The sequence below is a fragment of the Pan troglodytes genome, chromosome 3 (assembly GCF_028858775.2).
Source record: "Pan troglodytes isolate AG18354 chromosome 3, NHGRI_mPanTro3-v2.0_pri, whole genome shotgun sequence".
Classification (NCBI taxonomy): domain Eukaryota; kingdom Metazoa; phylum Chordata; class Mammalia; order Primates; family Hominidae; genus Pan; species Pan troglodytes.
Window position 1 is genome coordinate 22,075,549 of NC_072401.2, and position 18,367 is coordinate 22,093,915.

The 18,367-nt window shown below is 37.4% G+C and overlaps 1 protein-coding gene across 3 annotated transcripts in view; it reads right to left on the minus strand.

Annotated features, from left to right (window-relative positions):
- Positions 1-18,367, minus strand: part of KCNIP4 (potassium voltage-gated channel interacting protein 4) — a 1,220,775-nt gene that overhangs the window by 877,905 nt on the left and 324,503 nt on the right. The gene's annotated exons all lie outside the window — the stretch shown is intronic.

Sequence of the window (18,367 nt, forward strand, 5' to 3'; positions counted from 1 at the left end):
AGTTTTCTAAATTTTGTGTTTTGAATCCTCTTCTGTGTCTGTAAAATGACCTTGGAGTGAAGTTGTATCTGCAAGTCACATAAAGCCATAAGAGATCATAGAGATCACTAAAATTTATTCAGACTTTTTGAGTATTTGCAAGATTGTGTGGGAAAGAAAAAGAGGAGGAAGAGGAGAAAGAAGAAAGAAAGGAAAGAAGGGAGGAAGGGAAGGAAATAGAGAAAGAATGTAAGACTTCAAATGCAAAGAAGAAAGTGCAAAATCCAGTCAAATGTTTTAGCTGGTTGAGAAATGAAAGCAGGTAAGATATTACATTTCATTAACTAAGAGGCCAACTACTTTTGAATATTTTGAAGCCCACAATATCTGCAGCTCCGGGTACCTTGCCGGCTAAGCTAAAATCACTGGGTCCAACTTCTGTTATTTGGAAAGGCAATTGCCTGAGTGGCCATGAATCTTCCAATTTTAAGACAATTAAAAGTAAGTAGCAATGATAAAAAAAAAAACCCAGTTAAATGAATGCTAATGACCTGTCTGACTAGCGATGTGTCTTTCAATCCCAGATGAAAAATCACAAACAAAAAGATTTAACAAAATCAAAACTATAATATCTGAAATTATAGAATTGGATTCTCATGTCTAAGGATTTGCACATTTAGGCAATTTATGTTTCTGAGATGCTTAAACAAATTTAATCTAGTAGACTGATAGTCTTATATTATAGTTTAAAATATATTTTAATCAAAATATAATCAAGTAACTGATAGACTTGTGATTTTAAGTTGAAATTTTAGTAGACTTCTGTTCAGTAATGGGAAATCTAAGATTTTTTTCATTTGTCGATTATAAATTTTAGGTTTTACTTTTATAAAAATTATTTAGTGAATAGGAAAGTTTGATTAAGTTAGAGAGTTACCTCAAAATGAAGTAAAATATATTAATTTTTGAATAATATACCTTCTATTACTACATATAATTAGTGCTAATGAAATGGTAGTATCTATTGTTGCAATGCAGATGTGGAGTCATTTGCTTAAAAGCCCAATAAATTGTTTAGAAACCTAAGAGTAACAGATGAATGCCTACTTTTTGCTGTGTCTACATCATCCTACGTGTTAGTTGCTCTTGCTGTCCATTTATAGATAAAGAAACTCTAGAACAAGGGGTAAAGGAATTTAAGTAATCTGACCGTGTTTGCTCAGCTAATAATTTTAGGAACCAGAATTTTTACCTAGGGTTGTGTGATTTCAGTATAAAAGACTTATTAAACATTGTAATACAGCAATATACAGTAATACCACCTCTATCTTGTTTAACACGATATATTTTGCTCCTCAAATGGCAAGCATAAATGGGACCTTGGCAAATTGCAGGATTATTTGCTATTGGAAATTTTTGTCTAAGAGTGAAAAATAACCCTCATTAATCTTTTATTTCCATACAGAGTTTCACAGATTGTCTATATTTAAGATAAAGCCAACTTTTACACGGACTGCCTCTGAAAAATATAAATTGGATGCTATTTGTCTGAAGAAGTTAGGGTGAGATTTGATATCCTTTTTTTGGTACACTAAATTTAGACAAATTCAAGAAATTCTTTTGAAAATCACTGTGGGACAAAGATATTGAAAGACAAACTAGAAAAGTAAAGTAGCTAGTGGAACATCTTTATCACTTTGATCAATTATTTCAAAAGCCTCCAAGAGGTCAGATTACTTCGCTTTAGGTTTCCAAATGTATTAGGACATTTTCAGTGTAAATGGACAGTTAGTCTAGTGAAAGTGTTGTTCCTCTGGCATTTTCTGAACTTTAAAGGACACTGGGGTGTTTCTGGGAGTAGAACAGCAAGTCTTCTTTGGTGGCATTCTTGCTGGGCTGGTCACTAAAATGCAAGTGTAGTCCACGTTGAAATGAGTAAAACTATTGACCTATGGCTCAGAAGCTAAGAGACCAAGGATGACATAAACATGAACACTAGCTGTTCCAAGGGACAATGCCATCTGGTTTGCTGTAGACGCTGTCAGAAATAGCAGACTCCTGAGATTCTCATTTTCACTCTTGGCAGATTGGAAAAGGCTAACAAACACTATGGCGCAAAGGTAAATAAACTTTCCTTGGAGGCTATAGGCTTCTCCTCAAAGTCAGTGAGGCAAGGCAAGTACATTTTTAAAGTGAGTCCTTACTGAGGATCACTGGATGCTTCATTCTTGTGCCTTGCTCTGTCATAAAGCTTCTAGGGTGAGACCAATATGCCCAATCTCAAACATTCTATTTTTAATATTCCTTTTTACAATTTTTTTTTTGAGATGGAGTCTCACTCTGTCGCCCAGGCTGGAGTGCAGTGGCGTGATCTCGGCTCATTGCAACCTTTGTCTCCCAGGTTCAAGCGATTCTCCTGCCTCAGCCTCCAGAGTAGCTGGTACTACAGGTGCCCGCCACCACACCCAGCTAATTTTTGTATTTTTAGTAGAGATGGGGTTTCACCATGTTGGCCAGGCTGGTCTCGAACTCCTGACCTCAGGTGATCACCTACCTCGGCCTCCCAAAGTGCTGGGATTACAGGCGTGATCCACTGTGCCTGGCGTACAATGGTTATTTTATTGACTAAAACTAAATTAGTTTTCACATGTAAACAAAGATAGTTAACCATTCCCTGACCACCATCAAAAAAATGGGGTGGGAGGAGGTGTTAGTGGCTCTGAGTAGATGCAAGTTGAGGGAGTCTTCTTCCAGACAGAAAAAAACCATCCTCTGTTGTCTTAGAAATGGTGGCCAATAGGTTTCCTTCCTTCTGTTGTTTTCTCTTTGGACAGGAAAAATATGTAGAAAGAATGAGAAATGCCCTAAGCATTAAATTCAGTACCCTGAACAATCTTACTGGGGAGTTGAACCCATGCCTGGATAGCCAGAGAAAGAATTATATTATTTGGAGGGGAGCTTGGGGTGGTGGCCATCCAGATATGGGAACTCAGAGAAAGGATATTTCTGGCAATGGCAGCTTCATAATTTCTAAATAGTGATAATTTGATCAGAGAGTGAAGGTGGTGGTGGCTGGTAGGACAATAACATTGAGACTCGATATGTGTGGCAAACAGGATCCTTTTTAACATATCATTGAGGATGGATGGAGAGGAAGAGAGTTATCTTTCTGAGAATCCCTGATATTATCTGGGAACAGTAGTCAGCAGAGTCATTAGTTTTCTATTGCTGCTGTACCGAATTACCACAAACTTAGTGGTTTCCAAAATTGCAAATGTATTACCTTCTAGCTCTAGAGGTCAGAAGTCTGATGTGGGTCTCACTGGACTGAAATCAAGGTGTCAGCAGGGCTGTGTTGCTTTCCCAGTGCTCTAAGGAGGAGTTAGTTTCTGTGCTGTTTTGTTTGTTTGTTTGTTGTTTGTTTGTTTGTTTTTTGTTTTTGAGACAGAGTCTTGCTCTGTTACCCAGGCTGGAGTGCAATGGCACCATTTCGGCTCACTGCAACCTCTGCCTCCCGGGTTCAATCAATTCTCCTGCCTCAGCCTCCCGAGTAGCTGGGATAACAGGAGCGCATCACTACATCCAGCTAATTTTTGTATTTTTAGTAGAGATGGGGTTTCACCATGCTGGCCAGGCTGGTCACAAATTCCTGATGTCAGTTTTTACTCTGCCTGCATTCTTTGGCTTGTGCATGCCTTCCATGTTGAAAGCCATCAATGGTGAATTGAGTTCTCAAATCGTATTACTCCAATCTTCCCTCTGACTCATTCTTCCACTCCTTAGGACCCTTGTGATTTCATGGATTCCTCATATATAACCCAGGAAAATCTGCCTATCTTAATGTCAGCTAATTAGCAACCTTTTTTTTTTTTTTTTTTTACAATGTAGCAAAATATATTAGTAGGGTCCATGAATTAAGATGTGGCCACCTTGGGGTGCTTTCATTCTGTCTATCACAACGGCTGTGAAAAACATGGTGTCTGGAGCCATATTGTCTAAATTCAATCCCAATGCCACCACATACTAACTATGTAACTCAAGTAGGTGGACATCAGAATTGTTCATTTTAATTGAGTACTTGTGCTGTTCTAAGCACATTTCATAAATTAAGATGAGAGATAAACTGACTTTCCTGGGAGAATTTAGTAAAAGTCCTCCAAGAGATTATGTTCAATTTGAACTTTGAAGTATGCAGGAAGTTTAATAGGAAGAACAGGAATGGATAGGAGAAATCATTTCAAGTAAATAGAAAAGCAAGAATATGCTTGTGAATAATGAGAAAAATAAATTTTGAATAAAATTATGGGTGTGTGTTTGTGTATCTATTGTATGTATGTGTGTTTGAATAAGGCATACTGATATTATGTATTGGTCAACCACAATATAGGAAAATAAATTGAAGGGCATCTCTTTAAATCTTACAGGTAGTCCATGCTTTCCACAGTACCAGCATTATGTTAAAGGAATTCATTCATAGTGATCAATTCCTCACTTCGCACGAGTTACAGTTAACATGGTTCTGTGCAAAACAAGGACAGCCTATATGTCTATTTTTAATCAAAGATCTGAATTGCTGACTACAGGGCATACTCATTAATTCAGACACCTCTGAAGATAGAAAAATTTGCTAGGACTAGATTTGAAGGGGGTCTTTAAAAATTAGAGCAACAAGTAATCACAATGAAGATGATATTTCTTAACAAGATATCCTCATGGAAAATAGAGAAAAGAGGAGAAGATTGCTTCCTTAAATTAGGGACACAGACTAGTGAGGTAAAAGAAAAGCAGAAAAATAACCTGTGAGTTATACTTGACTACAAACTGATAGGAGAACAAGAACATGTAGCGAGCACCCTACTATGTGCTAAGACTGTGTTAATCTAAGTACTTTTGTGGTTATCACATTTAATACTCACAAATCTTTGTAAGATATATTTTATTAGGTGAATGTCTTGATGCTGCTGAAGATCGAATACTATCTGAATTGAAATATTGTCTCATTACTACTATTCCTCATGCCACACCAGGAATATTCTTGTCATACCTACTCTGATATTCTGGAAACAGGCAGAAACTGTTATATTTAGGAGATACTTCTCCTGCTACCTTAGGGATACTTCTCCTGCTGTCTTTAGATTATAAAACCATTTTGACTATAAACTACTTTTCAGTGGCAGGTTATAACAGGTCACACCCTTAGGGCAATTTATAAGCTTTCTATGGCTACTGTAACAAAACACTACAGAGTGAATGGATAAATCAGCAGAAATTTATTTTCACACAGTTCTGGAGGCTAGACATCCAAAATCAAGGTGTCAGTGGGGTAGGTTACTTCTGCAGACTATGAGGAATGATCTATTCTAGACCTTTCTCCTTGGCTTGAAGATGGCTAATCTTCTCCCTTTGTCTTCACATTGTTTTCCTTCTTTACATGTCTGTATCCAAATTTCATCTCCTTATGAGGACAGCAGTGATATTGGCTTAGGGTCCACACTAATGACCTCATTTTAATTTAACTCTGCAAGTCCCATTAAACAAATATAGTTGCATTTGAGGCACTGGAACGTATTATAATCTTTCTTTTTGTGAGGGAGGATGACACAATTCAGCCCATAACACAGAGGAAAAGCACAATCAAAATTCACATTAGGGATTTTAGCTCTAAGAAATTAAATATGTATATTAGAATACATAAAAACACCAATAAGAATATGAAGTCATTTGTGTAAATGACTTTATTCATACATTTTCATACTGCTACAAAGAAAAACCCGAGACTGGGTAATTTATAAAAGAAAGAGGTTTAATTGACTCACTTTTCTGCATGGGTGGGGAGGCCTCAGGAAACTTACAAACATGGTGAAAGGGGAAGAGGCACATCTTTTTTTTTTAAATTATACTTTAAGCTCTGGAGTACATGTGCAGAACGTGCAGGTTTGTTACATAGGTATAAATGTGCCATGGTGATTTGCTGCACCCATCAACTCATCATCTACATTAGATATTTCTCCTAATGCTCTCCCTCCCCTAGACCCCCACCCCCTGACAGGCCCCAGTGTGTGATGTTCTCCTCCCTGTGTCCATGTGTTCTCATTGTTCACCTCCCACTTATGAGTGAGAACATGTGGTGTTTGGTTTTCTGTTCTTTTGTTAGTTTGCTGAGAATGATAGTTTCCAGCTTCTTCCATGTCCCTACAAAGGACATGAACTCATCCTTTTTATGGCTGCATAGTATTCCATGGTGTATATGTGTCACATTTTCTTTATCCAGTCTATCATTGATGGGCATTTGGGTTGGTTCCAAGACTTTGCTATTGTGAACAGTGCTGCAATAAACATTATGTGTGCATGTGTCTTTATATTAGATGACAGCAGGTGAGAGAAAGAAGAAGAGGAGTGAAGGGAGAAGAGCCCCTTATAAAACCATCAGATCTTATGAGAACTCACTCACCATCTCAAGAACAGCATGGGGGAAGCCACCTCCATGATCCAATCACCTCCCATCAAGTCTCTCCCTAGATACATGGGGATTATGGAGATTACAATTCAATATGAGATTTGGGTGGGACACAGCCAAATCATATCAGTGAGCAATTAAGGAATTAACAGTGTCACATCTTGGTTTGTTAACATTGATGAAGACAAATATATAGCCACCGATATCAACTCTATCTCTTCACCTGGTTTAAGGTTTTTTGTTTGTTTGTTTGTTTGTTTTTGTTTTTGTTTTTTTCCTTTCATCATGGCAAGAGGTGCTTCAACTCTTCATTCTGTAATCCCATGAACAGCTATACAGATGTACCATACATTTTTTGGAGGGGTGGGGGATAACATTCTTCAATGTCACTAGGCTTTTGTAGGACCAACTCAAGCCGGCAGGTATAGTTAGAGAGACGGAAGGGTACAAGATCAACCATGGAAGAATCCAATGCCTCCATGCATTACATGTTAGGATAAAGATCAGGATCACTGTTTGCATTCTCAGTAAGATAAACTTAGAGAAACTGCATGTTTTCCCTTTTCTCAATGATTTAACTTTTTCTTAGTTATGAGACAAACTTTAGAACAGCCAATAATCCATTAGAGTGAAGACATAATTGTCTTTTTAATAACAATGCCTCAAAGTGTGGGATATACGCCTGTCAACTCAGAGTTAGAATTGAATGTTCGACTTTCATTTTATTTATGTTGTAGAAAAAAAGATTGATTTTTTTTAAAAAAAGGAGGTTTTTCTGTTTTATTTCATTTTAGGCTGAAATTGGTTGTCAGAATACAGCATCACTGAAATATTATGTGCATTGAACAAATGGAGCTGGGTTGCATTCCACAGTATGCCACCAAAGTGAAAAGAAACAAAGTTTTTGTATAGAAAACTGGCATGTTAATAACATCACACTCAATGGCACATGCCTGTAGTCCAAGCTACTCAGGAGGCTGAGGCTTGGAAATCACTTGAGCCCAGAAGTTTGAAACTAGTCTGGGCAACATAGCAAGATTCCATCTCAAAAGAAATTGCACTGACTGGGGCTGAACCCTCAAGTCACTGAATCATGGAATTTTAAAGGAGAAGTCTGGCTTTTTCAGTTGTCTGGAGTGGATACTTAATTTAATTAAAGAGACGGAATGCATTTGATGAAAACAATTAAGCCACATTGGCATACTCTACATTGGCATCTAATATGATATGGCTATTTAATAAAAAGCTAGTATTCTGTTTGACAGATCAATTATTCATTAAATAGATGGGGCAGAAATGGACACGCAAAATCAAAGCTGATTAATTCAGCAAAATCTTCAATAATACTGTCACTTTTAATCCAAGCCAATGGCTTCCAGCACAGCAGGCAGCTTGATAGAGGGCAAAGTAATCACAATGCAATGTGTTAAGTGCAAGTTATAAGAAGCACTATGTAAAGAGTACTATGCAAAAACAGAGGAGTTGCACCCTGACTTGGGGATATCAGAAAAATCTTCCTTTTAATAGAAGTAATATCATTCTTAGTTTTAATAGATGTCAGGCAAAGAACGCATAAGTAGGCCGTTCAAAGGTATGTAGACAGAAAAAGGCCCTGTTCATATTCTGAGACCCTGGTTTCATCAGTCTAATCTTGAGTACTGTTGGATCAGCAGCCACTCCACCAAGTTGGAAAATGAGGGAGTAATTGATATTTCTCCCATAATCCAGTGTATTCATTATGGTATACTGTTGCAATCATGCTCCCAACATGAGCCAGTCTCTTACACCCATGCCCTTGGACAGCCTACTACCACATTCAATAGGGCTGATATGTGTTAACCAACAGGACATTGTAGAAATGGCACCATGTGTCATCAGAGTTTGGGTTATCAAAGAAATTTTAGCTTCTGCCTTGTTTGTTCTCTTGGTTCAGTCTCTGTGGGCCACCACGCATGAGGACATTCAAGCAGCCTTATGGAGCAGTTCACATGGAGAGAAACCAAGGCCTCCTGCCGACAGCTAGCACCAACTGGCCATATAAATGAACTACCTTGATCATGAATGCAGACTCTCTAAAGCCTTTACATGGATGCAACCTCATGAGAGACCCCTGTCCAGAAGAACACAATTAAGCTCCTGAATTCCTGACCCACAGAAGAGCTGTGAGATACTAAATGCCTATTGTTGTTTTAAGCCACTAAATTTTGAGGTAATTTATTATGTGGTAATAGAAAACTAAGACATGAATATACACTAACCCTAAAATAATCTCAAAATCCCTTCATGTTGTCCAGGTAGTACCATTAAATGTGACCTGCATGTTCTCATAAGTGTATGTGGTAAGAAATGTTCCATGCATTTATTTACATGTGTCTCTAGAAAAATATTCTACAGGGAAACAATTCTTCTATTCCTCAATGGATCCAGGTAGGGCCCACCAACACTTCCATTTATTCTGGTGGCCAGGCAAGTGCAATGGTCCATGCCTGTAAGCCCAGCACTTTGGGAGGTCGAACTGGGCAGATCACCTGAGGTCAGGCGTTCAAGCAGCCTGGCGAAATGGTGAAAATCTGTCTCTACTAAAAATACAAAAAAAAAAAAAAATTAGCCAGGCGTGGTAGCATGCACCTGTAATCCAGCTATGCGGGAGACTGAGGCAAAAGCTTAAACTCAAGAGATGGAGGTTGCAGTGAGCCGAGATGGTGGGGCTGCACTCCAGCCTGGGTGAGAAAGCGAGACTCTATCTCAAAAAAAAAAAAAAAAAAAAAATTCTTCTGGTCAGAGAAAATCAATTCAGCCTTTAGCTGAGTAGAATGAGTACAAACTGAAAAGATTATTAGAGAGTGAATTTTATTCATGCAGACAACACGCTCTTGACATGAGGGATGCAGGTGTTTAGGCATATGCTATACAAACTTCCAGGGCATAAAACCAGGCCAGAAAGAATTTTCTGGTCAAACAAGCTCAACAGCTTAATAGCAGTTCCAAAGCTAGGAAAAATGAATGCACCCCTACGTTCACTAGACTATTTCCCTCCTCCCAGCTGGAAAGATAAAGGGAAAATAAACCCTTAAATATTGAGCTATATATATATAAGTATTTATATATATAATATATATAGCTTAAATTAAGCTATAATATAGCTTCTATTTAATGCATATTAAATCAAATATACATTATATATAAAATAAAATAAAATTACATTACATTAAAATTATATTAAATTAAAATTAAATATACATTATAGCTTAAATATACACATTTAAGCTATATATATAATTTAAGCTTATATAGATAAATTCATATATTTACGGCTTATATATGTATAATCTAAATCTAAATATATATCATCTAAATCTCTTACAGACATGCATTTTAAAACCCATCGAAAAAGCTGAGAAGTCAGGAATCCATTTTAGGACACCTATGGGCATATTCTGGGAAAGGAGTCTTAATCATTGAGAAGCAAACTCTGGAGCCAGTCCATGGAGGGACCTTAAAGGCACACAACCATTGGTTTTACTGCACATGTGTCACCGTCTGAAGCCATCCTGCAACTCTCACATGAGTCATCTGCTCTGAAGTAGAGCACACATATTTCTGGAAAAAGAGGATCAGACTGTCTTTTTCTGAGTGTGGTTGGCATCTATGGGATAGGCTTTCCTGGTTAAAAACTAGTTAGTTAAAAACTAGGAAGATAAGAGTAGCACAATCGAAAGAAAGAATGAAAAAAGGAGGGAGAGAAAAGAGTGGAGGTAGAAAAATCAGGAAAATCTTTCAGTGATAGAATAAAAATAAATCAAAGGAAAAGAGAAAAAAATAATGATTAGAGTAAAAGAAACTAGAAATAACTTTAAAAACATACATCATATAGGGCCGGGCGTGGTGGCTCATGCCTGTAATCCTAGCACTTTGGGAGGCTGAGGCGGGAGGATCACGAGGTCAGGAGATCGAGACCATCCTGGCTAACACGGTGAAACCCCGTCTCTACTAAAAATACAACAACAACAAAAAAAATTAGCCGGCATGGTGGTGGGTGCCTGTAGGCCCAGCTACTCAGGAGGCTGAGGCAGGAGAATGGCGTTTACCTGGGAGGCAGAACTTGCAGTGAGCCGAGATCATGCCACTGCACTCCAGCCTGGGCTACAGGGCGAGACTCCGTCTCAAAAAAAAAAAAAAAAAAAAAAAAATATATATATATATATAAAAGTAACAAATATTCCAGATACCAAACAATGAAACAGACAAAACCTGAAAACAAAGAATTGAGAAGAAAAATAAAGTACATCTCTAAAATGGAAGCTATTCCTGCCCCATCCCTAAATCTCCTTCCATATTTTAGATGACTGCAGTTTTATTCTTTGAGAAGACAAAAGTCTAGGAATCATTCTTTACTCCTCTTGTTCTCTCACACCCCACATCCAATTTTCCAGGAAATCTTGTTGATTCTATCTTGAGGCTCTTTCTATAATGCAACCATTCTGCAATCTCTCCATGGCCACCACTTTGCTCTGAGCAATCCTTGTCTCTTGCCTGAATTGTGAAAATACCCTATGAATTTGTCCTCTGGTTTCTATCCATGCCCTTTATGGTCTATTCTGAACACAGAAACAAATGTGATTCTTTTAAAGGTAGGTCAGACCATGTCATGCCTCTGCTTTAGCCTCCAATACCTCCCTATTTCTTTGAGCAAAAAAACACACAAGGCCCTAAAAGCTCTGGCTCCCCAGTCACTGCACTTGTCTCAGCTCCTTCTGCCCTTCCTCTTGCATCTTCATCATGCTCCAGCCTTAAAGCTTTGCACTTAGGGTCTCCCATTCCCTGAAGTGTTCTTCCTCTAATGTTTTTCCAAGACTGATACCATTACCTTCTTCAAATTTTGGCTCAAATCTTACCTTTATCTCTCCACCTGTCTCACAATTGCACCCTTCAATCCTTCCCCTCTCACCCACCTCTTCTGTGCATGACTGATACTCTTTATTACCATCTAACACATCTCCAGACTGCTCTTCCCTCTTGAGAATGTCAGCACCACCGGTGCAGAAGTCTTTGTCTGAATTGTTTACCAATGTGTTGCAACTGTCTACAACAGGTCCTGAACACATCCCTGTGTCTCTATTAGTGTCCTGGGGCTGTCGTAACAAATTACCACAAACAGAGATTTACTTTCTCCTCATGTTAGAGGTTAGATGTCTAAAATCAAGGTGTCAGCAGGGCCAAACTTTCTCTGAAACCTGTGGGGAGACTCCTTCTTTGACTCTTTCTAGTCTCTGTGGTTTGCTGGCAATCTGAGATTTTTCTCGGCTTGTAGTTGTGTCATTCACATCTCTGGGCCTCCATAGTCACATAGTGTTCCTCTTGTGTGTCTCTGCGTTTCTTTTTCTCTTCTTGTAAGGACACCAGTCATATTGAATTAACAGCCCATCCTACTTCAGTATGGCCTCATCTTAATACGTGTTACATCTAATTAATGAATTAGCTAATTGATGACCTTATTTATAAATAAGATTACATCTTGAAGTGCTGTCAGGACTTCAACATATCTTTTTAGAGAACAAAATTCACCCCATAACAGTTCCCCAAAATATTTATTTAAATGAATCAATGAAGGTACTAAGTGATGTAAGTTCTGAAAAACATTCTTTGGCCAAGGGCGATGTGGGAAGTCCCTTACTATAGTTAGTACATCTGAGTGAATACACAAATTAGTAAGACAAATGTAGCTGCCTTGATAATGAGTTTATAAGTATTTTTACCAAAACTGTCATTTGATAACAAATTAAAAGGTTGTGTACTTTGCCTTCTTTTACCATGGTTTTACATTACAAAATAGAGTAGTTTTTAAAATGTAAATATCAATAAATCATAAGAAAGTAAAATTCATTATTAAATAAAGTTTTACAAAACATACTGTCATCCTGTAGTCCCTCTGCTATGAGAATCACAGAGAAGTGGATCATTGTTTCAGAAAAGAATATGGCAATAAAAGTGAATTTAAATATTATGTTCAAAGAGGAAAAACACCTCTTTGTGTTTTTATTTAGTTTATTATTATTATTATTATTATTATTATTATTATACTTTAAGTTTTAGGGTACATGTGCACATTGTGCAGGTTAGTTGTGTTTTTAATATGTCAATCATTGCTGCATTTTTTATTAGAGGACACGTTTTCCTTTAATTTCCCTAATGTGTTATAGCTTTATTCCTAAACCACATGCTACCATGATTCCTTTGTGTAATTTTAAGTAATAAATCATAAATGAATCATAAACAAATTATAGAATAATTATTCTGCTCCAGTGCTCACAATGATTTTCCTGCTTTTTACTTTAATGTCTCCTATTCCTCCTTAATCCAATATTTATATTTATGACAAGCACCAGTTTTCAATCAAGAGAAAAGCTTCTGTGAAGTTGGGATTAGAGAATGTTTTATTCCACCCTCTATTGTCTAAATAAACATGTTCAGAAATTGATCTCCTCCTTTTTATGGATCTGGGCTGTTTCAAACACCCCCAGAAAAGAAGAGGAGATCTCGCTTCTACTTCTGATCATTTGTTTTAAACTCTGTCTTTGAAATTAGCAAAATCCTACAGGGACTCAAAAAGGTTACTTGTTCTTTCAGGCCTCTGTGAGTTTGAATTACCTGACAGGTATTGAGAAAATTATTTATAAAACAAAAACTTTTACAGAAGCTAAAATATAAGTGACAGAAAGGACTTTAGAAGGGACATGTTGTCCAGAATTATCTAAATTGTAATAGGTTGTATACCACTGATGGTACATATGATGCTGAAGGTAGTAACATACTATTCAAAAACAGATTTTAATAGGAATATATTTGTTTTACATTGGCATCAATTCAGTTTGCTGTGGTACTCTAAATACTCAGAGGTAATTTTTGATGCTCCTAGTTTGGGTAGGTAATTTAACCAAATTCAGTATAATGCTAGCAAAAAGAAAGAAACAGCTCTTCAAGCCTGTGATTTCATAGATACTACTGTCCGGGACAATACTCCCTTTAAAAAATAAGTCAATTGAGTTAAAGCCCATTTAAATAAATCAAGTATATAAAATTGATAATAAGGTATGTCAAAAAATATGAAGGTGGTAGCCAAAATAATGAAAATTTAGGAATCATTGATGTAGCAGATAAGCAAAATAGACAAAGTAATCAAGTGACTTTTCAGATTGAGAGCTACCTTTCTAGTTGGAGAGTGGATCATTCTTTCCTCTTGGTTTTTGCATTCTCTCTTTCTCCTTCTCTCTTTTTCTGGTCTCTCTCTCTCTCTCTCTCTGTTTGTATTTATATATTTTCTTTTCTTTTTCTTTTTCTTTTTTTTTTTTTTTTTTGAGAGAGAGTCTCGCTCAGTCGCCCGGGCTGGAGTGCAGTGGCGTGATCTTGGCTCACTGCAAGCTCCGCCTCCCGGGTTCACGCCATTCTCCTGCCTCAGCCTCCCTAGTAGCTTGGACTACAGGTGCCCGCCACCACGCCCTGCTAATTTTTTTGTATTTTTAGTAGAGACGGGATTTCACCCTCTTAGCCAGGATGGTCTCGATCACCTGACCTCGTGGTCCGCCCACCACAGCCTCCCAAAGTTTTGGGATAAGAGACATGAGCCACCGTGCCTGGCCATATTTATATATTTTCTATATTATCTCATATGTTCACTTGTTTGTTTCGTCTACCAAATAGTGAGTTACTTGATGATCCCAGGACCTCATTTCATTTATCTATGTGTAAATACCAACAATACCAACTATACACTGCTCACCCGATAAGTGAGACTCAATACATGTTTGTGGAGTGATTGGATAATTAACAGCAAAGATAGAAGTTAGTCCATTGGCCTCCGACTTCCCTCCTTAAGTCCTCGTTCAGAACTATTTTCACTGTACCATGCGTCCAACATTTAATGCTTAGATATTCATTTCCAAAGTCATAAATTAAAATAGAAAACTAATGCGCTCCACATTTTAAAAATCTTGAGAAATTGCTAATGATTATCAACTGAAATATTTGAATGTAGAAATAGCTTTTTAAAAAATTAGTGCTTGATTAAGCAAATATTAAACATGGTGGTACCACTGAGTTAAAGCAAGAGTAAGAAAGATGAGTATTTATTATTTACATAAGTTTTGATCATATCCTTGTTGTTAGCTGTACTGCATACTTTAGAAGACATGCAATCAGACAGTCCAAATTCTAATTGCAGCTTTGCTCATTATTTCTGTCTGGATTTGTTCAAATCCTTAGAACCTTTGGAGACTGGAAGAAAAGTAACAACCCCAGGTAACCTGTTCCTGAAACAAGTCAAATAAGGCATAGATCCCAAGGTGAGGCTCCCTTTGTTGATTGTATTCACCAAATATATAAATTTACTAATAATTTTTTCATTCATCATCTATTCAGTAACTAAGCACCTGCTATGAACCAGGACTTTAGCTGGTATGAAGGATACTAAAATGGGTAAGTCCTAGCCACTGTCTTCAAGTGTTTCATGGTCTAATGGAAGATGCAGAAGGCAAAAACTCAGATATGAAAAATCATAAGTGCTTTAGTAGATCACAATTGCAGCCAGAAGATGACACTTCAAATTAGAAGGGGTGTTACCTTGGGATTATGATTTCAGTTCTGTAAGATTCCATCTTGTCTCCTGTAAAATGGGTATAGCAATACTTACTTCATGAAATAAAGTGATGTAAAGACCATTGTACTCAATGTTTTGTGGAAGAAGTAAGGGTAGGTAATATACACCAGAAAGTTTAGGCCCAAGGGGCAGCATGACTGAGCACATTAATAATTAATTCTGGAAATCCATGAATGGAGTCAGCAGTAGGAATTGGAAAGTGATTTTTTTAAAAAAGTGTTAAGGAGAGTGAAGATCAAAAGAGTAGAAACCATAAGTAAAGAAAGAATTGTGGCCAGGCGTGGTGGCTCACGCCTGTAATCCCAACACTTTGAAAGGCCAAGGTGGGCAGATCACTTGAGTCCAGAGTGTGAGACCAGCCTGGGCAATGTGGCAAAACCCTGTCTCTACAAAAAATACAAAAATTAGCTGGGCATGATGGCACATGTCTGTAGTCCCAGCTACTCAGGAGGCTGAGATGGGAGGATCTCTTGAGACTGGGAGGCAGAGGTTGCAGTGAGCCAAGATCACTCCTGTCTGGGTAATAGAGCAAGATGCCTGCCTCAAAATAAAAATAAAATAAAATAAGTAAAAAAAAAAAACAGTAGGCATAGAAAAATGTTATTAGAGTTTTACCCTCCTATCTAAAACTGTCCCCAAATCCTGTTAACTGAATAGAAAGAAAAATAGAAAATGAAAAAGAAAAAATAACATTGTTGAAAAATAGTTGCAAAGATTTGCCTGAAGAATCAGCCCTAGCTAAGTGTTCCAACTAAGCCCAAACTGTCTTATTACACATTCTACAACTCAGGAGGGGATATAAGAGAATCCCCTACTTTTCTTGTTCAGCTGTTGCCCATGTACTTAGCCAAGGTCGTGTGCTCAATCATCCAGTCCCGAGTTTTGCTTCTGATGCCCTGTCTTTCAGCACAGGCTTCTGACCTCTATCTCCAATCTGCTCCAAACCTCCATGATGCTTCCCCAGCTCTGGGCCTGGTTGCTGATTGTTGTTTTCCTGAGATTCTGACTCCAACCTAACTAACAACCTTCCTACTTTTTCCTTCTTATAGAGATATCTCAGGCTCCGTACAGAAACTCTTATTAAGACTCACAGCATTAAACCAGAACACAGACAAATGCCTACAATGGATGTGAAGTGAGCCAAGCAAAAAGCAATAAATAGGGAGTTTTGAGGATTGTTGCAAATAGTAGTAATGCTCCGACCAAAAATACTCAAATTTAATTTAAAAAGGCAAAACATCACTCTAGTCAAATAGTATATGTTCACAGGTCAAGAGGTTTCAGTCTGCCACACCTAAATAAACACTTAATGCTATCTAGATCTCTCCAGTTGAAACTACAGCTGCCTCCGACCCTGGAGCGTGCTGTTCATAGGAAAATGTGTCATAATTTTGCCATCTTATTACTTATTTTTTCCTGAGATAGGGTCTTGCTCTGTCACCCAGGCTGGAGTGACGTGGTGTGAACATGCCTCACTGCAACCTCAACCTCCTAGGCTCAAGTGATGGATCGTCCTGCTTCAGCCTCCTGAGTAGTTGTGACCACAGGTATGCATAACCACATCTGATGAAATTTTTGTAGAGACAGGGTATCACCATGTTGCCCAGGCTGTTCTTGAACTCCTGGGCTCAAGTAATCCTCCCACCTTAGCCTCCCAAAGTGCTGGAATTAGAGGCATGAGCCACCACATTTGGCCACTTCTTTTTTTTAATAGACAAAAAGGCAAAAGGAGGTTTTCACAATAGACAATGAGGCTTAAGCTTGTTTTCTGAGAATCCAACACATTTGGGCACCAAGGTCTGAAGCTGGTCTGCTAGAGGTACATTATATAAAAGAAATTGATATTTGATTCACCCATTGTTAATACTCAGGAACATTCTGAGGTTGGAGCCAGTGCCTTTATCTATTGAACAAGCAGAAAGAAAAAGAATGACCTAAGCAGGCATAAGCTCCCTATAAGAACAGTTAAAGACACATATCTAAGAAGAACCTAAAGGGATCCTCACCCTACTTCAGGGCTGCCATTGGCAACCGGCACCTGGAAGAGTGGGAGGCCAGGCAACTTTGCCTTTCAACTGTGAGTGCTGGAGAGCTCCTTGCTGTCACTGTCTTCATGCTGTGAAGTTATTGTATCCTTTATTCATATTAAAGATGTATCTTTAGCCTGGAATCATTGGTACCTTTCTGTCAATCACTGTTACCAGGTAGCAACTACCAGGTAATTATTCACAGATGTACAAATGATGTATAATTAAAAACTGCTTGCTAAAGTCTTTTAATGACTTTACCCCCAAGATGTTCCTTATTTGATCTCTGGGATAAGAAAAAACGGGCCCTTATGAGTATGTTAATTGAGGTCATAATTGGCTGATATGTATAATCAGTTTTTCCATGTGTTTCCTCAACCTTTTGCCTGCCTATCCTGCAATTCCACACCAATTAAAAAACAAATTTATTAAATATATGTGTTCTTCTTTCATTGCAAAATCTCTTATTCCCCAGAGTATTTCAGAAAGGGCAAGACAACCTTGCTTTCCAGCTGTTTGCAAGCATTATGCCTTTGAGTCACTATGCAGAGCTTTTTACAAAATCAAGACATGTATTCATAATATCTGTTAATTTAACATGTTTATTTATATCACTGGAGCATGACTTCTGCATATAAAGAAAGACATAATTTAATAGTTAAAATTTAATTGAAACTATTTATAAAACTATATAATTCTCCATATTTATAATTTTTAAATAATCAGCAAAATCCTGAATAAGAGGCATCAACTTAAAAAAATAGTTTGAAAATGATTTCTCTCAAGGAAGGAGGAAGGAGTGACCTGAATTTTACAACTAGAAACTTTCTAAGTAACACCTGAATTGTCAGGGCAGGTTATACTTCACAAAATCAAATCAATTTCTATGACTTGTTTTTTATATTTCTTCTGCCATCACTCAGAACTTAATAATTGGGGAAGATTTCAAATACAATAGGTGAAAATATTCAGTCATTTATATTTTTGTATAAGTATTTAACATTCAATATGATAGAGCTTACAATATCACTTAAATGAGATTAAAGATGTCTGAGCTTAGCCAACTACAATACTAGCAGCAAATGTCCTTGTGTTCAGTGCAGTATTATGATTTCCAGTTAGTTTTTTCCATCGGCTTAATTTGAAATCATAATATCATAAACATTCTAAATTTGACATTGTGTGTCTTCATTTTAATAGTAGGAAAACAGATTTGTAATTTTTGAGCACTTTATAGATGGTGAATTATAT